The 22802-nt window shown below is 40.2% G+C and overlaps 1 long non-coding RNA gene and 1 other non-coding gene across 2 annotated transcripts; one reads left to right on the forward strand and one right to left on the reverse strand.

Annotated features, from left to right (window-relative positions):
- Positions 1–400: 400 nt before the first annotated feature.
- On the reverse strand, positions 401–3573 carry LOC118565336. Its single transcript, XR_004932316.1, has 3 exons — positions 3490–3573; positions 670–763; positions 401–524 (listed from the first exon to the last, which is right to left on the reverse strand). It is a non-coding gene; the product is annotated as an uncharacterized LOC118565336 (long non-coding RNA).
- A 16938-nt stretch (positions 3574–20511) lies between these two features.
- Positions 20512–20598, forward strand: trnar-ucu. The gene is given in 2 exon segments: positions 20512–20548; positions 20563–20598. It is a non-coding gene; the product is annotated as a tRNA-Arg (tRNA).
- The last annotated feature ends 2204 nt before the right edge of the window (positions 20599–22802 follow it).

Raw genomic sequence — 22802 nt, forward strand, 5'->3', positions numbered from 1 at the left:
TTTCCCCGCAACTGAGCCAGCAAACACATGAACTGGTTCTGCGACAACAAAGTAAAAATCTCGGCATATCTGTCATTACCTGGAGCTCTGTGACATGCCAAGTCACATAGTTCTGAAGGAAGACAGCGGGCCAAGGTAACATGTCATTTACGGGGATCTTAAATGTCTCAGGAGCTGAGATCTAAAATGTCACTGGCTCCAGGGTTCAACTGCATCCTCAGTCAGTTTTGTTCAAGAAATTCATCCGGATGCAGCGGCTCGCCCGTGTCACTGCCACTTGACAGCTCAATTTTCTGGCCCCTGAAAAGGACATGTCAGGTTGTCTTGTCATTGCTTTTTCTTTCTTTCTCTTTTTTTTTTTTTTCTGGTGCGTGAGCACAGAGGCATGAGGTGACGGATGACAAAAAGTGAAAACCTTCAAATGTTTACTTCTTGTGTCCTCCTCCATCTGTGCATAGCTCAGCATAGAGGGGATTTAATCCGGCAATTTTGCTGTCCTCTTCAGTTTAAATATTTGTCAGGCCCTTGGAAAAAAAAATACTTCAGTAAACACAAAGTATTACATAGGGAAGAAATTTGTGAGTACAAGCAAGGATGGATCGTGTGTTTGCTGATGCAAGCCCCCGTTCTTGGTAGCTCGAATGTGAGCAACTTCCAGAGTGTATTTACCCTCACTATCCTGTGGTTTTTCTAACACCACCCCATGGAGGGGGGTTCCTCTGCATTCCCCTGACCTCTCTCCGCATGCTCTGTCTCGGGAATGCTGAACAGGTAAGGATGAAGAAAGGGAAAAGATAACAGACACTTGAAATACCAAACACTGCTGTACAGAAGCTGTTTACTTCATCGCTGGCTACATGCTGCGTTTGTACAATGCTGGAAGTGTGCGCCTTCATGTGTTTTTGGACTTATTTGCTGTGTTTGCACAGGTACCAGGGGTGCTGTTGCAGGATACTTGTGAGTGAGACAGAAAGAGGCGAAAAGAAAAGGGAAAAAAACAGGCGCGAGATAGAGAGAGAGAGAGAGAGAGAGAGAGAGAGAGAGAGAGAGAGAGAGAGAGGTTAGAGTCAGGCAGAGGGAAATGAATGAAAAATTCATTCATCTGCACGTCCCAAAAGCCCTTCTGTCTTCGGCAGGAGTCCTCAGCTTCAAACGGCAGGACAGGGGTGGTGGAACTCTGCCAGAGGAGACGCCAGGCACTCACGCAAACACACATGGAAGGACTGGAAGAGCGCTGTCAGACGAGGTGTTATCATGGGATCAGAAGTGAGCTGGAAGCAGAGTCAACAGCACAACAGCAGTGTGTTTAACAACAACAGGATGCTATCCAGAACATCCTGATAGCCTTCTGGCGACCATTACGGGAACTTCAGAGTGCATCCAGCTTCTGCTTTCAATGTGTAACATCACACTGCTGTTCGGACCCGACTGACTCATTGAGTGACAGTTTAGGTTTTTTTTTAAGCACCCGTTCTCAACCTAAGAACACACCGCATCTATTAATAGAACACATGTGGTGATTTGAACACAATTCATCATGCAACTTCCCTCCATCACTGGAACCTGTCCAGTTGTATCTTGCATTTACTTTTTGCTATTTTTGTGAATCTATTAATCCCCTTTCTGTTGATCCATAAAATATAAGAAAGTGGGTCTGCACCACGATAATATTGCCCATTACCGACAACAGCAAAAGCTTCCAAGGCAAAGATTTAAACCTAGAGATCCAACAATCAGGGCTTCACTGGTTAATATCGATTTCCAATTTGTCTTTCCTCTGTGGTCTGAACAGTTCCAGTTTGAGTCTATTCTGGTAATCTCTTCAAGGATCACAACATTCACACGGATTTGTCAACTTTTTTTTGTTTTTTATTATTCAGCATTTGATTGTAACAAACATAAAAATAAAAAGCAAAAGAAAACAATGTACAATGGGTTGCTTGATATACAAAGTAGTTATCAATCCGAAAGACAATGAAAGGTTAGCAGGATTATTCTGATTTATGCATGAAACCATATGTCTCTAACCCTACATACAGTTTTTCTCTAAATTTAGGACAAAGTCCATCAAACAGCATGTTGATATATTCACAGAATAAAAGAGTGAGATGTTTCAGTTTTGTACCAGTTAATAGAAAGAAAATTGAACACTCTGTAGATTTGATAAAGGAGTGGTGCATCATTGCTTATCCTCCACCAAATCCAATTTCAGAAAGAGCAATATTAATTGCTAAAAAAGTATTTCAGAGATGTTAATAGCTTGGCAACTATTTATAGATATTTTCTTAAACTTTTAAATGCATGGAAATACATACTGTCCATTCCAGTGGCTGTTATAAAAAAGACAAAATATTTGGATTTTGTTTTTACTTAAAAATATATATGTATTTTTAAAGGTTTGACGTCATTCATGTATAACATTTGTCGGCAACCCTGCTAAAAAGGAACTTTTACTTAATAATCAATGGCTTCCTACTTTCTTAGGGGGGAAACCTATAATGTTACAACGAGGCCTAATCCTTCAAGCCAGTGAGGAAAAGACAGGTTTTTACCTTACACTGTGTAGCTTCTGGTGATCACTAAGTGAGATGATTAAGTTCCTTGGTTTAACACAGAAGTTCATGGTTTGTGATTACAGGCTTTGAAAACACATCCTTACAAGGTATTTATTACCTGGAAGGAAGTGATAATGGGAATCTTAGGATGACAAGCTTTGAAATGTATACATGGTTTTGTTGTAGTAATTTAACCATCTCTGGATCAACTCGAGGGAAAACCAAGGAGTTGGTGATGGATGTCCAGAACCCGTTGCAGAATGACAGACTGCTGCATCTTAAATGCAAAAAGGGACTATATTGCAGATCCTTCCTCCCAGCAGCTTTTAGGCTTTGAAACCATTACTGCTCCCAACAAACTCTATAAGGGTTTTACATCCCTGCTGTTTTGGCACAGGCTGTTTTCATTTTTTTGTAAACAGTATGTTGTTGTTTTTTTCCTGCATATACGCATCTTGTAAATTTCTTAATATAACCCTAGTTAGTAGGACATTTATTTCTTGAGTACTTTTTCTTGTGTTGTACATTTATTATTTACTGTTGGTACACCTGAATGCCCCCACTGTTGGATGGAGAACCTATTCTATTCTATTCTATTCTATTCTATTCTATTCTATCAGACTCACTGAGAGAGCATTGTGATATGTGTGCTGAAATGAAATCAGTATAAATTACAATTAGCCTTTATAGTTACCTCACTGATGAAGTGTAGAGAAGTGATTTGACACAAGTAAGGCTAGACAAGAAGTCTATTGCTGAGAAAAATCCCAATTCAAGCATTCCAAATTACCCAGAAGATAGCGATCTTTGTAATTATAAAGACAACATCTAGATAGATGCCCACGATACAGCCTTGAGCAGACAAACGAGAGTGAAAAAATTATAGAAAGAAGGAAAGGGAGTCAGCACAAGAAGGCATGTCTTTTTAACTCACCACTGCAGCGTTGCCATAGCCACCACTGCATCGGTAGATTGCCAGAGCAGGGAGTTAGAGGAGGGAAGGCAGAAGAACTTTTACAGCTCTACCTCTCTCACACTGTGTGAAAGTGGGTCAACTCCAAAACACACATTTACACACACACACACACACACACACACACACACACACACACACACACACACACACACACACACACACACACACACACAATGAATAACAGTCGTCTACCAAACTGCTCAATTTTGCTTGTCTGTGTGCTGGGAACATGGACTCGGTAAGGTGGGGGGTGGTGAAGAATTCTGACTTACCTCCAAGGGTACGTGGAAATGAGCAGAGGAGCAAAGACAAACAAAATATGTTTGACATGGATTTTCTAACACCTGACAGAAATGCTTGAACTGTGATTCCGATTATGCTTTTTTCCACACGCTTTGCACTAGAATGTCTGATTAGTTTACGTGGTTGTTGTCGTTTGCACATTGATTTAAAAAAAAAAAAGACATCTGAACTTTGGATGCTATTTTCGGAGTTTTAAAATCATCTTAATTTAATGTTTTAATGTCCTCAACAGAAAGTCTTAAAAATAATTCACAGACAGGCATCCATTGTAATAGGAACAACTATATGGTAGATGAAAATTTTACTGATGTTGACATATGTGCAATTTAGCGCCAACTGAATAGAATTAAGGCTACTAAAAACTACCTTATGCTATGTCTCAAAACCCAAATATCCACATTAGACTGTCAATAGCTCAACATTAACTACTTTAATTGTCTTGCAACCAGAGAAAAAAAAAACAACAGTTTCAGAAATTTGGATGATTCTCTCGATCACATTCGCAAGTCAGTTGGTACAGAATGAGTTTGTTGGTAGATTGGCAGATATATAGGTAGATAGATACCCACAGTGGAGAAACAATTGTTTTTCTCAACGCATATCTAAGATATGTTGGAGGGTAAAACTAAAAAAAAAAAACGTTACTAAAGTTACTCCAGTAACACAAAATAACTTGAATTATGCGTGAATTATGCGTGCAACAGAGCCAGCTACCAAGGTAGTCAGATTTCTCTTACTCGACTCTCTCTTAAAGCTTGTTACATACTCCATGAGAACAAAGTTCTTGTCTCGTAGTCAGGGTGGGGAGAACTTGAAAAAAGTTTGTCTCAGCTCTTTCTATTCATACTACACGAGACGCTCAGCTGCAGAAGTCAGCCCAATGTCACTGAAGGTCGGGGAGCACGGGGAGCTGAAAGCTGAGTAGCAGAAACAATAGCTCACGGTGTGCTCTGGCGCTATTTGAAAAGACTGTGAACACCAGGGACGTGCAGTGCTACGGGGGCAGGATTGCCCCGCTAGGGTAATTTATAGAGCAAACGCTGTGAGTGAGCGGAATAAGCTTGTTTGACCGCTTGAACCACCAACGTTGCACTGCGGGCCTGCGCAACTGCAGTTCAACAGATGTGTGAGACATTTATGCTTCTCCAACCTAAACATGCCCATCTGAATCCTGTCCAATTACAGTACAGTAATGCAGACACCCCTTGAGAAAAAGGTTTTGCCCCGACGTCGCGTCGAGCCATAGCAGGGAGACCCTTTAAGACAGGCCCGAGAGACCAACATGACGCCATTCGCTGCGGGAGCTAGACAGATTGTCTCGGTTCTCTTGGAGTATGTTGCAACCTGTAGTCTTCCCTTTATCTGCTTTAAGTCTTAGTGTAGAATTTGACGCTTGAGTGAACCGTAGACATCCATCAACATCCATCCATAGTCTGTACCCGCTTATCCACACAGGGTCAGAGAGAGCTGGTGCCTATCTCCAGTAGTCATTGGTCGAGAGGCGAGGTACCATAGTCGAATTACTATTTGTATAATGGTGTTGAGCAATGCTGTGAAGTTGTTTCTTGGAGATCTTTGTGCAAGCAGTTCTGCCAAGTCCAAGGATGGCAAGAGTTAATAAGTAAGGGGTGCTGTGCTACTGTTGTGTGCAAGAAGAATGCATTCTCTCCAGACATGGAAGCCCAGCTGAGGTGAAGACCAAGCAAGCAGAGGACTGGTAATAAGCGAGATGTCTTATAAAGTGTTGTATGAGGATTGTGTGCTTGAATGCGTCATCACAGATCGGTATATAGACGCCCTGAGGTGTTGAGGCTGCGGGATTTTCCGGTGAAGATGTGTGATTGTATCAGATGTATGTGAGTACGCTGTAACAAGGTATACTTTTAATAAAATCCCCCACGTCGGCTATGAGAGACAGTCCTTTGTCCGTTTGGGTTTTAGAGTCTTGTTTTTAATACTGTTTTTGGGGTCCCCATTTATTCTCCCACAGTACAGCCTGGAAATACTGAGACACAGGACAAACAATCATGCACGCACACACTCACACCTAATGGCAATTTAGAGAGAACAGTTAATCTAACAGTTGTATTTTTGGACTGAGGGGGCCCTCAAGCTGAAATTTGAACCCTTCACTGTTGCAAGGCAACAGTGCTGCCAACTGCCCCACTGTGCAGCTCATATCCTGACATGTCATGTAAAATCATTTCTATTTTAAATGACTTCCCACATCTCTGACCTAACGTCTGAACACGTCGCTTTTTCTGAAAAAAAAAGCCTACTTTGCATCTTTCTTTCCTTTTATATTATATTCTTCTATTATTATTTAATTTTGTATTATCCTCTTATATTATTCATACTATATTATTCTTATATTATTCAATACTCTTCAGTGGATTCACACTGAAGAATTTTGTAATTAGATTGACCTCATAGCTGAGTTAACTGGAAATTCTGGTCAACAGGTAATTTTTCTTTGTGCACAGCAACGGATGATGTAAGTTTTCTAATTCTTATCTAAACATTATTCTGTTAGCTGGTACATGGAGACATGAAGGACCTAAAGTTTGTAAAGTCAGTGTCATGGCTGGGGACATAACCCTATGCTCACAAAAGTTCACTCCCCGGCATTCAATTTCAGCGTGAGTTTAGATGTAGGTCATGAAGACTCTCCATCAACGAGAGCATGGACATCCATCTGTTGAGACTATCGGTTTACCCTCACGGTCACTGTGGTCGTTTCTCTGTCAGAGTGGCATCAGGCCCTGGAGAGTTGCTTGGGCTATTTACCAACATTGTAAAGACATATGGCACATAAACAACAAATCCGCTCACATGTGCACACATACACAGGCAGTAAGAAGACCCAACAGCGTGACCCCAAGAGAAGAATGATGAGGACCAGACCCAGGTGTCAAGGAAGATTGCACATAAGAGGAGGTTTTGGAATCTATGTGCATGTGCACATGTGTGTATTCATCCTTGGCCCCCACAGCTTTCTGAGTGATAACAGGAGAATGTGACCAAAGAAAAAAAAAGAAAACTTTGAACTGAGTTCCAGTTTCCTGGGGTGAAGGTTGAATGATGAAGAAGGCCTTTCAGAAAGTAACTTAAGCTTTTGCCTGAAAAGACGCATTCCCTGAGTCATCTTCTCTACTATTCACCAACCTGTCTCTGTGGTAGCTTCCCGGCAATGCTCTCTCAAGAATAGAAATCGGAATAGTCTATTGTTATGGTGGCATTCTGGTAGAAAATGTAAACTATTTCAGAAACTGAAGCAAACCTTACATTGTGACAATAGCAGCACCTTTACTTTATCACTTACATACAGATAATGGTGTGTTCCCTCAAATCTTATTCTCTCCTTTTCATTTCCCAACCTTCTTATTACACCCGCATGGGCTAACTCTGCTTTACACCTTCTTCGCTCACGCAGACCTTTTGCCTGTCGTTCCTGCAGGCCTGCCCTGACCTCATCTGTACTGTGGTGCTCGCAGTTGAGACCTAAAGCCTCAAGTATTGCTGGAAGGCATTAAGGCAGCAGCTGTACGTGACACATGTTCACCAAAGAGTCCTTTCTTTGCTTCATTTCATCCTCCTCACCCTTCATTTCACATCATTCCTTCCCCCGCATCCTTCCCTTTCTTATTTTGCATCCTGTACTCCATTCAGAACAGGTGATTCCATGTTCACTACGGGTGACTCCCGACTGTTATGGTTTGATGGACATCTGTATAGGAAAAACAGCCGCGACCCAAAATAGATCCTATAGTTCTGTAAAAGTTAGATAGCAATAGCCATATTTTGTAGTAGAGGTGCGGCTAAGTAAATTCTAATATTCATTGCAGTAATTCAGTTTTTCAAGAGAACACCGTATATTGTACAGATTTATTATACAAAGTAAAAACTCTCTCACGAGTTTATCTATTTTAATTTTGGGGAGCATGGCTTAATTCAATTCAATTCAATTCAATTTTATTTATATAGCGCCAAATCATGAAACATGTCATCTCAAGGCACTTTACAAAGTCAAGTTCAATCATAATATACAGATTGGTCAAAAATGTCCTATATAAGGAAACCAGTTGATTGCATCAAAGTCCCGACAAGCAGCATTCACTCCTGGAGAGGCGTAGAGCCACAGGGAGAGTCGTCTGCATTGTACATGGCTTTGCTGCAATCCCTCATACTGAGCAAGCATGAAGCGACAGTGGGAAGAAAAACTCCCCATTAACGGGTAGGAAAACCTCCGGCAGAACCGGGCTCAGTATGAACGGTCATCTGCCTCGACCGACTGGGGTTACAGAAGACAGAGCAGAGACACAACAAGAGAGACAAAAAAGCACAGAAGCGCACATTGATCCAGTAATCTGTTCCACATTAGATGGTAGTAGCGGGTGAGCCGTCTTCTCTGGATGATGTCACAGTTAACAGAACACCAGACCAGGTGTACCTACTATGAAGATAAAAGAGAGAGAGCAAAAAGTTAAAGCAGAAATGACAACATGCAATGCATAATTGAAGAACAGTAGAACTCTATAGAGTGAGAAAAATAGACCCTGATGTCCTCCAGCAGCCTAAGCCTATCGCACCATAACTATAGAGGTAGCTCAGGGTAACATTAGCCACTCTAACTATAAGCTTTGTCAAAAAGGAAAGTTTTAAGATTAGTCTTAAAAGTAGACAGGGTGTCTGCCTCACGGACCAAAACTGGGAGTTGGTTCCACAGGAGAGGAGCCTGATAGCTAAAGGATCTGCCTCCCATTCTACTTTTAGAGACTCTAGGAACCACCAGCAGACCTGCAGTCTGAGAGCGAAGTGCTCTGTTAGGAGCATACGGGGTAATCAGAGCTCTGATATATGATGGAGCTTGATTATTAAGGGCTTTATACGTTAGAAGAAGAATTTAAATCTAATTTTACATCTAATAAAATCCCAAATACAGTTTCTTAATCATAAACTGTAACAGAAACATATGCTTGGAACATATCACTCTGTGTGTGATAAATCTATATAATATATCACTTACAATTTTTAATTGAGTAGTGGAAACAAATACGCTTTTTAATGATGTAATTTATAGAGAATTAATGCCTAGAAGGCATTAAATTGTTAAACTTCAGCCATGAGAATGCAATACAGCTGTGTTGGTATGCGACTTTGAAACATAGGATGACAATTTGCTGCTATTCCGTAAAAATTCAGGTCGATCATTTAATTTGACTGTTGACTTCCAACATTTCAACGTACACCACATTTTGTTGCAATGCTGGCACAAGCTTTCCATACGCATACTAGCTGTATGGTATATGATTTCAGTTTTGGGATGCAATGCTGTGATAGATGGCATGGAAGTGAGAAAATAATATTTGGGTCAAAAATGTGCCTATTATTTCAAAGACCATCTATTATGAGGAGCAACAAATGCGTGGAAGGAGAAAATCCCATTAGGGTTCCATATTAACCATTATTTATGATGGATACTGCGCAACATGACTCAAAGCTGCAAAATAGGAAAAAAAAAAGGAAAGCTGGTTGTAATGTAGTATCAAGGAGTTTCATCACCTGAGGTGTGCATAAATGAAATCCATCAGGTCCAAATCTGCAGTCGATATCTTTCAACGGTGGGCCCTGACTCCAGCAGTTTGTTCCATTACCATTCCAGCAGGTTTATCTAGAATATGCCTTTTCCAGCTCATTATGCCCACTTTAAGCTCCCGTAAGGTCATTAATCCCAATCACTGTGTTCATTTTCACACATGCCAAACCATTATTCCACACTTGGCATATCTTTTTACTACTCTGTACTGCTCTCTTACACACATACTCCCCTCACTTAGTACTTCTGCTTGTGTCACACTGTCTGTGATCAGATCAAAACATGAAATACTGTTTAGGGGATCATGGGAAGATAATCAGGGGAAATCATGCCAAATAAAGGCTTATGGGCTTGGAAATGTATTTATCATGACAGCAGTTCACAGCACTACGGGTTAGAATTCTATGGCAGTATACTGATGTATAAATGAGTAAGCTCACACATTGTCAGCATCTTTCCAGCAATAGAAGTAGACAGACAGACAGCATAGACAGTATACCTGCCCAGGGTGTACCTGCCTCTTGCCCAATGACCGCCGGACAGAGGCACCTGCACCCCACGACCCTGCGCAGACAGGCGGGAACAGAAAAACATTAGAAACTGTCATTTAAAGCATTGAGAGGGCACAACTGCAGCTTATTAAATGGTCAACGGAAGGAGTATTTAAAAGAACGGAGGATCAGAAGAAGACAACAGATTAGTTTGCCCAAGTAGCGTAGCCTCCATAGCTAAATGTTTTGATTGTTGACTTACCTCCATTTAGTCTTGCCTGTTTTTTAGGATCCAGTCCTATCTATGTTCCATCCTAGAAGCTCCCGTCACACTATCAACCGGGCTCAGCCACCTGCACGCCTATGTAATAAATGAGCGACAACTTCTCTTCAAATATAAGAACTTATTAAAATAAATAAATGCTCATCCAGGGAACACCATCATATAATTCTGTTTACTCCAATTAACAATATATTTCAATCAACAATTTTTCTTTACTAGGCTAGTGAAACTTAACTAAAACTACACAAGCTGTCAAGATCCGGGCTTGTTGTTTATGTTTTTTGGACTGATTAGCTGATCTCTTCTCATTCCCTTCTCCGTTCCATAATCACCTGCTGTCACCAATTATAATCAAGTCGTTCCGCCTGTGACTCTTGTCTACTTAAACCTGCCTCACACGACCTCTCCCTGCCAGAACGTCTCGTCCTGCTGCCTGCCTGTTGGCTCCCCAAGTGTCTGTGTGCCCAGTCTGCCAATCCTTCTCTCCTGTGCTCAGCCTGCCCTCACTGGTTTATCTTACTAGTGTGTCACTGCCTGTGTCGCGTATTTCTGTGTGGACTCCACGGCTGTAACTCCCGTCATCCGCCCGTCTCTGCCATCATCATCTGGTCAACCTGTATTTGCCGTCATCACCTATTCAGCCTGTTACGTGTCATCCACCATCTTCAGTCTGTCCTGCCTGCTTGTCATTTACACCCTCTACAATAAACCTTTTAAAACACAGCTGTCCGGCTCGAACATCGGGTTCCCAGCGTACATACGTACCAACGCACTGAGCAAAATCAAGATTAAAGAAACTAAGGAACTATGAACACACAAAAGAATAAAAAGACAAACAAAAATGGTTGAAAACCATCGTCATAATAATGATTCTATGAATTTCAAAATGTAGTGAGGATCTTTAAGAGAGAACCAAAGTTCATCTTAAAGTCCTGTTTCAGTGGTCAGTAGGAGCCGGTCAAGCAGCTCTGCTCTCTCATACTGGATTAGAGCTTGGAGTGGTGATAACATGAATATGAATATTTATTATTTCCCTTTTGTCTTCTGTTTTTACTCCCGCCTTGCGATGGAATGTACATTCTTAATGTGCAGTGTAAGTCTGTCTAACGAGAGTTAAACAGTTTTCCCCAAACATGATGAAAGTAAAATTCCAACAAAAAAACTGCATGCTTTCACACCCACACATATGCACACACTAATGCCGGCAGCTTATTGTTCATAAACAACCACAAAGGTTTGAGGAAACTGCACACAGTGGATGGAGAGAAGAAGCATAATAGAAAAACTCATTTGAAGGGAGCTCTGGAGCACATTAGGCTCAGCCGCCGGCCTGAATGAAAGATCATGTCGTACTTGTAGTGTGTGCATGCGTTTGCAGGCGGGAAAATGAAGGGTGTGGGAAAAAAAGAATGAAAAAGGGCAGCATGTGTATGATGTGAAAATATGACAAAGATGTGAGGAAAGGATATAACAAAATCCCTAGACTGAGTAAACTGTCAAATGTTCTGGGTTTGTTCTTATATGTAATGCCTTTTAAACCCTCCTAGCTTACAAAAAACACCAATCTGTACCGCTGTAATTATTGTTTTTTCTCTTTCTTTGAAGCCAAATGCATTATGATTTAAAGACAGATAAACTTAGAAGATAAACTTCCATTCATTAGACTTACTTCGGCTTAATGGAGGGTCTGAAGGCAACATATTTTTCCAGGTGAAATTATACCACACTATAGTTAAAACCTGTAATCTATCCAGATCACGATCCCTAAGTGAACATCTGCTTCTTCCAAGGTCTTCTGTCAGGCTAGCACTGCTTCTGATTCCACAGAAGAAGCCTATTTTTTTGCTCTTTACTTAAGCTTGTAGTTGCGCCAAGCCAATTTCCTACCTTAGTTTGTTTACTCTGATGGCAGGAATACTTCTAGGATGCATCTTTTGAAAGCAATATATCTCATTTTATTCCTCCCTTCTTTGCCCATGCATTTCAACCCTGTAATGCCAAAGTCTGTTTTGTTTTGTTTTCAATTTTGCCCTTCAAATTTTCAGTGTGTGTCAGAGATGTGCTCATTTCACTTTCTCTTAATTCAAGTCAAATTTCTGACAACCAAAATTAAAAGTAGTAGTCTGCCTAAGAGACCTTAGGCAGGCGACCTTTTGTTCCTCACAGCGGTAGGGTTGTGTCTTTTTTTTAACTGAGATGACTTGTTGCCTTTCCGCTCCCTTTTAAAAGCATATCAAGCTAAGAAATACTTTGGGGGAGATTTTCATAAATTATTTCATTTGGTTGAATCATTTCATGTTATAATTTCCTGCATTGTTCAAAATTTATAACAGCCATTGAAGCCTGATCAGGTCTTCAATAGGATGAGTAAGTCAAAAAGCATTTTTGATTTTTTGAGAAAAACGGATATAATTATTTGATTATATTTTTGGTGAAACTGTTGCAGTTCCTTGCAAAATTATTCAGACCTGTTTCTCTTTTACACTATCGCATCACGTTCGTAAATCTTCATTGTATTTCATTTGTGACTTTATGTGATGGAGACCAACACAATATGGCACATGACTGATGTGGAAGGAAACATCCATCTATCGTCAAAACCTGCCTAACCATGCAATGCAGATCCACAAGGGGACTGGTGTCTGTCTAACAACAGTAAACCTGACAGTCATGTTTTGACACAGTGGGAAGAAGCCAGAGAACCCACACATCCACAGAGAGAACATGAGAATTCCATACAGAAAGACCCCATGCTGGGATTTAAAGACATCCTTGCTGCAAGCCAACAATGCAACCAACTTTGCCACTGTGCAGCCTAGAAAAGAAAACCTGGTTATCAAATTTCAAAGCCATATTAACTAAGAGAGAGAGAGAGAGAGAGAGAGAGAGAGAGAGAGAGAGAGAGAGAGAGAGAGAGAGAGAGAGAGAGAATGGTGTGGCTGTAGTCACTGGTTTACTGTCTGTTGCGCAGCGGGAGCGGGTCTATTTATAGCTCTTCAACTAGTGGCTTAGTTTGTTGGCCAAATAAGAGACTTCACGGTCAAAAACAAGTCCAATAAACCATAACCTGCGACTCACGAGATTTACAAGAGACTTAATAAAAAAACAAGCCAGAAATCACTTATAATAAGCAGAATTGGTAACACTGCTATTGATGCCAACGGCTTTGCTTTGGACTGCCGTAAAGCTGTTCGTCTTACCACGAGGACAGAGCCGCGAGACCGCCTCCGGGTTGGTGCATAGAAAGTTGAAAGTGTGTTTTTTTTTTTTTTTTGGCCAGAGACGCAAAGGGGAGATCACAATCTCTTCAATCATCTCATAAACACTTAGATGGCCATCACAAGGACTTAAAAAGAGGATATATTAAGTAAATAAATTTTACTTAGGAGCTTTAACAAAAATCTGAAAAGTGAAGTTATTCTGCTTCCTCATTACCCTAATGATAACCCAGTGCAACTAGGCATCTTCAGAATTCACCCTGGGTTAGTAAACACAGTCCCCCGTATACCTTAAACGGTTGAGAGATTTTTCAAAGCACATTAGAGAACAAAGAGCCTTACAAAAACCAAGGAACAGACAAGACAGATTAGAGACAAAGTTGAGGAGAGATTGACATCCCAATATCTCTTGTATCCCAATAACAGTGAGTATCTCACAGAGAAGGTCACTGTTTGACCCATCAATATAAAATCAAAAAGTATAGAACAACTTTAAACTGACCAGGATATTGATCTGGAGGAACTACAAAGATCAACAACTGAGGTGGAAAAATCTTTCACCTCGACAAGTATTAGTCATGCACCTCATGAATCTGGCCTTTATGAAACAGTGGCCAACGGAACATATTGTTGAAGAAAAGCCATAAGGAGTCCCATTTGCAGTGTTATACAAGCCACGTAAGAGACATAGCAAAAACTGTGGGCTACTTTTTGTGTTTTAATCACAAAAAATAGTAATGAAATAAATTAGTGATTGTGAAGAAAACATAGTAGGATAAAGACATATTTCTAAGGCATGTTTGCAAATCATAAAGACTGTCCCTTGGAATTACAGTCAATGACCAAGTAAATGGTGGAAAAGAGAGTGGAGGTAATGACTGAAGTCCAGCGTAAACACAGCTGTAATTGTGCACATTGACCACATTGCTATAATTACTGAGGAGAGTGCAAATTGTGTCCAGCTAGTATATCTTCACTGTGTATAGGAAATCCTTACAAGAAAACAAGGCAGTAATCCTTTATTTGAAAGTCATTGAAAGATAACTAACCCGATGTTGCTATAAAAGTATGTGCCAATGAAAAGTTAAAAGGCAAAAAGGCACAGGATTAGCTCAGTTTTCATCAAATGATGAAGCTACTTTAAAGATTTTGTATTAAAAAAAAACAAAGTGAACTGTAAAATTGGCTAAGATTTTGCCGAAAACCCACAACTGGAGGTAGAAAACAGAACCAAAACATGGTTATTTAAATAAGTCCAGTGCTATAACTCCAGGTACATTACTGGTGGGTATTATACGGCGGTATTATCTCCTGGTCCAAAGTTTTGGTTATGGTTGTTTTTCTGCATGGCAACCAAAGCATTTATCTTCCCTAACTATGAAAAGTATCATCAACTTGTAGGGTAAATCGGAAGCCTTCTCACCAGATGAGGTTGAAGCTCCAATTAGAGCTCACGAGGTCTAACCCACTTTAGTTGAAATTAGCTCAAACAATCAATTCCAGTACTGAGCTCCTATCAAGTTCTAATCAAGACTTCTATTTGCACCACCTTCTCACACAGTTTGTCTGACCGGGAGATGTCTCAGGTTAAGGAACCATTCAGAAAGCTTTAATTAGGTTTCTCAAGCTAATGAGGTCTCAAGCATCATACAAATTGTTCTGTCAAAGCCTGAATTTGAGCCAGTTTTTGGCTGCCTTGATTGTTTGGATGTGAGCTCGATTGAACAAAAGACTTTTAATCATGTTCAAATTCATTACCATCCAAATGAGTAATATATTTCATTCTTCTCAACCTCTCAGTCATTTGGTTACTTCTGCAAAACTAATGCTGCTGCTCAGCACTTGACAGACATCACAGAACAGACCATCATCACGTCATGGGGGTAGATCCATCTCTGGACCCATCTGCAATTTGAAGTGAAATTGTAACAAGTCAAAGATTATGTTCTGAGAGGTTGTAAAAAGATGCACCATAGTGGGAAAAAGCCGTAATTTTGGGCTTGCAGAAAATTTGGGCTTCGACCGCATTTATCAAGATGTCAGCGTTATATGAAAGTGCAGACAGAAATATGAGCTTTCATCCCAATGTGAAATAAGGCTAAATGAACCCATTCATTCTATTTTCCCCAGATCTAATTCAGCTTGGCCCATATAGTTGGCATGCATACTGGCAACAGCGATAACTAACCGGACCTGAAGTATCTCTGCTGAAACCAGTTTCCCCGGAATGGGATCGCAATCGTGTCAGCAGTAAATGAAGGGGAGATTTGTGGCTGTGCGTGGGAAAATGGTATAACAAGGCAGCAGTGACAGCCACTTCACACTTTGTCACATTTACAAAGATGGCATTAGGGCTGTGACCCACTTTAAGCAGGGACAGAATAATGCTGCTGGTTTCTAATGCTAGCATAATAGTCCTCATCATCCTTGTCAAATTTAGTCTCACTGTCGTTGTCGTCAGACTCAAGAGTGAAATTTTGCCCCAAGATTGTTATACTAGCTACTAATCTCATGACTGCCCATGCAAACTTTTAAATCCTATGTCACGCTGCATTACGGTAATTACTTGTGGTGGTATTTTGAAACAGCAGCCATACAAAAGGACTGCCATCGTTTACCTCTGCCCTTCTCTTTCTCTCTGTTTTTCCGTCTCTCCTTCTCTCTCCAGCTTCTGATGTGGGCCTGATAGAGCTTGGAGCACAGCCGCTTTTTCAGGTACAGGCAAATGGAATCAACATGGTTGATGGACAAACCTGCTAAAATAGGATGTAAGGATGCTGTTGGCCCGTCATCAACCTCTCTGCCAAACATGGCACTGCCTTGACCTCTTCCAAACCTACATCGGAATTATGTTTTGTCATAATAGTCCACAACCTCCGTTTCTCCAGGTACAAAAGTGTTTTACCCATTGGCTGACATTTCATATCTGCTTGGACAACTGTTAATTTACTGTAATTATTTTTATTCCACTTGTGGCATAGGTTAGAAAATGTACTGTAGATATATGACTTCTCATGATGGGCGTTGTGCTTGTGTGGGATTTAACACTCACTTTTTTTCTGCCATTTTAAGCAAGCACCTTACTGCAGTCTCAGGACCCACTGTGTCTTTCTGCATCCTCTACCTTTCCTACTTCTGTCGTTCATTAAACCATGACAGTGAGACCGGTATATGATTGGCTACAGCCTCTCTTGCTATGTTTGTTAATTGGTGAGGTGAACTTGATTTGGTACGTTAATGGTTCAGACAAGTGTCATGTCAAGGTACTTTTACCCAACAGATAGCAGGCTCCCCTGCACCAGGAGCATGTACTTGCTATTAGGAGTGGCACACATTCACCTTAAAGAGGTTATGTAAAGCCTAAATGTCGCTTTCGAGGAAAGCTAGTGTATATACAATCTAGCAGTTTCATTATGCTGACAGCCAGACAGGCGCATTAAACATACTCCTGTCCTTTTGCCAGACAGTATCAGCAAGATGTTGAAAAGAAAAAGGGAAAGCCAAAGATTGACTCCATTTTTTTTAATAATGAGAGAAGTTGGAAGCAGGGGAAGGAAAACTATTGGTATAAAATTATAGCCCATTTCAATTAGATACTGTTTATATTTAAACAATAGATACGATCAAGAGTGGACCACCACCTGTTCAAGTGGATACTGGATTATCTCACAGCCTTGTGTTTCTACCAGGCTGATCCACAGTATGGGAGCACTGCAGAGAACTGTACTGGCACAGTTTTGGTTCATTCTCTATACTGCAGACTTCTCCATCAGCTCACCACCTTTATAAGTTATCTAATGACTCCGCCATAGTAGGTCTCATCACAGAGGACGACTCAGAGTACAGATGCAGAGCTTTGTAGACTGGTGCCAGTAGATCCATCTCGTGTTAAATGCAGAGAAAACGAAGGTGCTGGTGGTGGACTTTCACAGGCGCAGACCCACATCACTGACACCGGATAACATCAAGGCAACTGATGTTGAGATAGTGAACTCTTGTAAGTTATTAATTGTTCACATGAACAAAACACTGGACTGGACTTGCAACACCAATTCTCTTTACAGGAAGGGTTAGAGCAGACTCTACTTGCTGAGGAGGCTGAGGTCTTTTGTGAAGGGTGATGCTGAAGACCTTTTTATTGACTCTGTGGTGGCATCAGCCAACTTCCATGTAATGGTTTGTTGGAGCAGCAGCTTATCTGAGAGGAAGCAGCCAGATAAACTTATTAGGAGGGCTAGCTCTGTGTTGGGATGCCCCCTGGACCTAGTGCAGGTGGTGGGAGACAGAAGGACTGTAAGAAAAACAACTTCACTGACGGAGAATATCTTCCACCTCATGCATGCCGCTGGTACAGAGGTCTTTTAGTGACAGGATGCTGCATCCTAAATGCTCAAAGGAGTGCATCCACAGGTCCTTCCTCCCAGTAAATCTCTGCTCACAACAACCTAAATTAGTGTTTACAAACAAACTGATGGCTGCATAGGTTCATGATCTGATCAGGAGTTATTACATTGTGTCTTAGATGCTAATGCCCATTTGCACAATTTTTGGCTTTTCTGGGACTGTTGTTTGCGCAATTAGTATCTATCAATAATTGGACAGTGTTTTGTTTCCTTTGTGATACTGTCATTCTCTTCTGCTTTACAGCTTAACTTTACACTTAGCGTTTTATTAATATTATTTAATCTTGTGTGTAAGTCTGGTGTCTTGTGTCTACTTATTCTGCATACCCAGAACCAGAACCAAACATGGAGAAGCAGCATTTAGTTCCTATGCTCCACTTATCTGAAACACACTTCCAGAAAACTGTAAAAGTGCTGAAGGCCTGAGTTCCTTTAAATCAAGATTAAAACACATTTGTTAAGGATTGCCTTCGACTGTTCTAGTTAAACTGTTTTACTGAAACATCATTAGTTCAACTTTGTAGTCCAACTGTTTTTGATATATTTTAATGGTGTAAAGCACTTTGCATTGTCGTTGTACTAAAATGTGCTATACAAATAAATTTGCCTTGCCTTGCCATAATTTTGCCACTGACATGCCAAAATGTCCCCACTGTGGGATTTTAAAGGCATTTCTATTCAATTATTTTCTAAATATGTCTTAAAAATCCTTTAGTTTAAGCCTGTCTGTTTAGGATAGGCAGTTCCTGGGTGGATCAGTTTCAAAGAGAGCTCTGCACGGTTCAGAGGTAAGCAATGAAATACATTTAGGTATAAAATACCAAACATTTGTCCTTAGCCGCATTTGGTCTTTATGGAGGCTAATATAACATTCTTAATTTGATTTTAATTGTTTTAATTAGGGTTTGTGTGAGGTTATGCCAACAGGGAGAAGGACATAAATGAAGAGACAGAAAAGGGCAGATAGCTGGATGGCTGACAGGGATAACAGAGTCAGGAGGAGGTCAGAAATGATAAAGACAAAATATGAATCTGAGAGGGGTGGGGGCCTGTTAGTTGCTCAAACTCCTGTTTACCAGCCTATAACACAGAGGCATTAAGCACCAGTTACATCCAACAGCACACCCCAACCCCCTCCCCTTTGTGTCGAACGCCACCATCCACACCAGGCTGACCCAATTCGCCCACACCGTTGAAAAGCTTTCTACAACACTGCTCCTCAAAACTAAACTAAAGAGAGATCAACACCAAACAAAAATGACAACAGTGTAATATATAGTTTTCAGGTAACCATAAACAATTGAGATATGATGAATTACATTTTCCAAAATTTTGTAAAATCCTTAACTGCAATGAAAGACAAACTGATACACCATTTTATTATGTACACATAGTATGAAATGGAATAATCGTGGAATAAACGTGCACAGGTACAAAATAGGTTTGCAAATCAACAAAGGGGAAGAATGATCAAAAACAACTCTTAAGATTGTTTTTGTTGTTATTGTTTAATTTTTACAACAGGGACCCATTTCACATAGCAGGGCTAGTGAAAATCCAGAGTTAGTCCCGGGGTAAATTCCTGCATACCCTAGCTTCACTGTTTCAGAAAGCAAGGAGGCCATTATCCTGAGTCAGCTTATGACATTAAATCACTCAGTTAAACAACCATGCTCGGTAGCAGGGCTTTTTTTGTTTTGTTTTACTTACCCTGGGTTTTTCCTATTTTTTAGCTGAGATCTGCATAAGGAAGTGTCGGAAAAGGCGTGTCCTTTCCAGAGAAACCTGTAGACGCTGGAGCGTAAATACTCCACGTTAATCTCAATCAAGACAGGCTGATCAGACTATGAATAAATGTCTTGTCATTTTTGGATTGTTATGTTTTTGAGCGTTAAGGTTTTTTGCCAATAATTGTCAATAATTTATTTTAATAATATTTTCAGCCAGAACATCACTCATATATTGCAACAAGGGCTCACTCTCAGTTCTGAACAAATTCCTTGAGCTGCAGTTTGTTTTTATGCCAATGGCAGCTTTCATATAATGTACATGATCTAGGATATTTTTGAGAGCCAACTGTATATAAAAACTACTGTTTAGTATTATGAAAAATAGGCATCTCAAAACAACTGCAACAAAAGTCAAATATGATCACCTGAAAAATCATCGTACAGTGAAACTTCTTGTAAAGAAAAAGCTCAGAATCAGTCTTCAATTGGATCTATAAATGTTTCTCTGCTATATTTCCCTTGTACTCTACCAGGACCTAATTTTTTGACCCATTGCAAATGCCACAAAAATGCTGAAATGCCTACATGACAACTCATAGGCAGAATAATCGAATGGTCTTGTTTCTTTAGAGGTGCTTTTGAAGCAAAAATGCACCACTTAAGGCTATGTGGTGCAATAGACAGCACATTAGACTTCTAGAAAGAAAGATGCAATTCATAGGTTGTGGGTTTGAGTTCCCCCAAAGTAATAGCGTTAAGTGTTTCATAAAGGGATACAATTCTGACAGACCCAAAATGGTTAACCTAAATATTTGGCAACTCTGCTACCTAAGGCCATGTTCAAACACCACCAAAATGCTGTAATGCATACAAAACAATTCATAGGCAGAAAAATTGAATGGTCGTGTTTCTTTGGAGGTGTTTTTGAAGCAAAACAACCCCGCCTGTTACCACAAGGCTCTGTGGCGCAATGGACAGCGCATTGGACTTCTAGGAAGAGAGATGAAATTCAAAGGTTGTGGGTTCGAGTCCCATCAGAGTCATTATGCATTTCTCAAACAAAAAGAAGCAAATCTTTGTCAGCACAAAACTAAATAATGGGCAGCTCTGCTACCTACAGTTGCCTGAATGTCTGTAGTTGAAAGACTCCTGTGTACGTCAAATGTAAGACTATTATTCAGCGCCAACCAGCAAGATAACTTTTTTCAAGCCGAAGCCACGATCAAAATTTTCTCTGCTGCATCTGTGTTGGAAAGTATTGTCAGTACCTAGTTGTCTGACCACTCACAGACACTTACCGATTAGTGAAACACAGCATGTTGTTTTAATTTTTAGTATAATCAAAAATATGCAAGTCATTCCAAACAACTCCAGTTAAAGTCTAATACATTTACTTAAAAACCCAAAGTATAGTAAAACATATTTTAAAGAAAAGGCTCAGAATGGGTCTTGCCCTTATGAATAGGATCTATAAAACACCACACTCTCTGGTGTCTCTCACAAACAACCGCGCTGCACTGCTCAAACTCGGAGAGAGAGAGAAAACAGGAGCGGTAAAACATGAAGAGGGAAAGTAGCGCCGTTTGGCTCTATTTTAATACCGTAAATGAAATCAAGCTGTATGTTTTGTAAAAAGCCGGTTAAATTCAGTGGAAACACAACAAATTTATCTAAGCACGTGAAAAACCATGGGCAAGAAAAACGTCAAGCGACAGAAACAGAAGAGAGGAGACGAAACTTCTATCATTGCCCCGACAGACCCACAGACTGAAGTCACTGACTGAGGCGTTTCAGTCCTCCAGAAAACATCCAGGTAGATCAGAGTGGTCATCTTCAGCAGCAGTTCAGATTAACTTTTAAAGTAGATATTATCTATCATATGTTACTGGAGCCCACACAGAAAATGTAATTAAGACATTGAAAGAACCCAGTACATATATCCTATTAAAAAGCGTTATTTAAGATAAGGTTAACATTAGCTAATCCTTTATTTATCCCACAACGGGGAAATGTATAGGATAAAAGAAACAGGCAGGTGCACACAACACAGACAAAATTACAGAAGGATTGAAATATTTAACAGGTGGATTAGGAAAAAAACACTATGAACATTATTATTAGTAGTATTAGTATTATTATTTAATTGTAATAATAAAATAAAAATCACAAAACTCGAAAGGTCAACAGTTTCATGATACATCAAGCTTAGGGACTGGCTAATATACAGCAAGTCAAAAAAGGCCATAGTTTGGCTGCAATGCTTGCTGTTCTCTTATGAAGAAAAGATCAACTAGTGCACTAAATTCAATAGATGGGTTGAAAATATTAAGTATAAAATACAGAGATTTCCAGGGCATGAAGCATACAGTTAAGTTACATTTTTTTGGTGTGTGTGTGTGTGTGTGTGTGTGTGTGTGTGTGTGTGTGTGTGTGTGTGTGTGTGTGTGTGTGTGTGTGTGGTGGCGGCAAGTGTAGAGGGGGGGGCCCAAAAAGACCCTCAAACATTTAGGTATGACAGAACAGGAGAAGGATGAAGAAGGAGAAGGAGGATAAGACATTTTCACACAGCTGTTGTTCTGAACTTAAACATTTAAAGCAAAGAAGTAAAAATAAAAAGAACAAGATTTGCCACAGCATAATCAACTCTAACTTGTATACAATCTTACAAAATATGAAACATAAGACAAGACACCCAAGGAAAACCACTGTCGAAAATGGAAACAACAAAAAAAACGAACAAAATAAATGCGGTGTGTACCTCACAGTGGGCCGTACAAAATTTGGCTGCCCACATTTGGCATGCAAAGATAGAAGAAAAATGAGAAAATAAAGAGACTGAGTTGCCTTAAGAAATTTGATGACTTGCTGTGCCCTGCCTCCCAACACAAATCAAACATTTCTCCGTATGCCTTGAAGATTTTGTATTCTCTTGTATTTTGCCAGTGGACTGATGTAATCAATACTGTGTGATACAAAAAAGAACCTATTACCAGTCATAGCAGGCTTGTTGAATGAGCAATACCAGTCCTGCAGGGGTTCACATGAGATGCAACAGAACACAAAAAAATGTGAAGTTTGCACTCGTTCTTCTACATCTAGAACATGGTCTCTGAGATCTGCTGCTGTTTCAATAACATAAAACCAGATCTAAAAACATATATAACAATAACAATAATAATTACATGGGTAACCACCGTCAATGCCGCTCATCCAATTTGTTTTCCGATATGATTAACAAGAAGTCCCT

This window comes from Fundulus heteroclitus, chromosome 13, assembly GCF_011125445.2.
Source record: "Fundulus heteroclitus isolate FHET01 chromosome 13, MU-UCD_Fhet_4.1, whole genome shotgun sequence".
NCBI lineage: Eukaryota > Metazoa > Chordata > Actinopteri > Cyprinodontiformes > Fundulidae > Fundulus > Fundulus heteroclitus.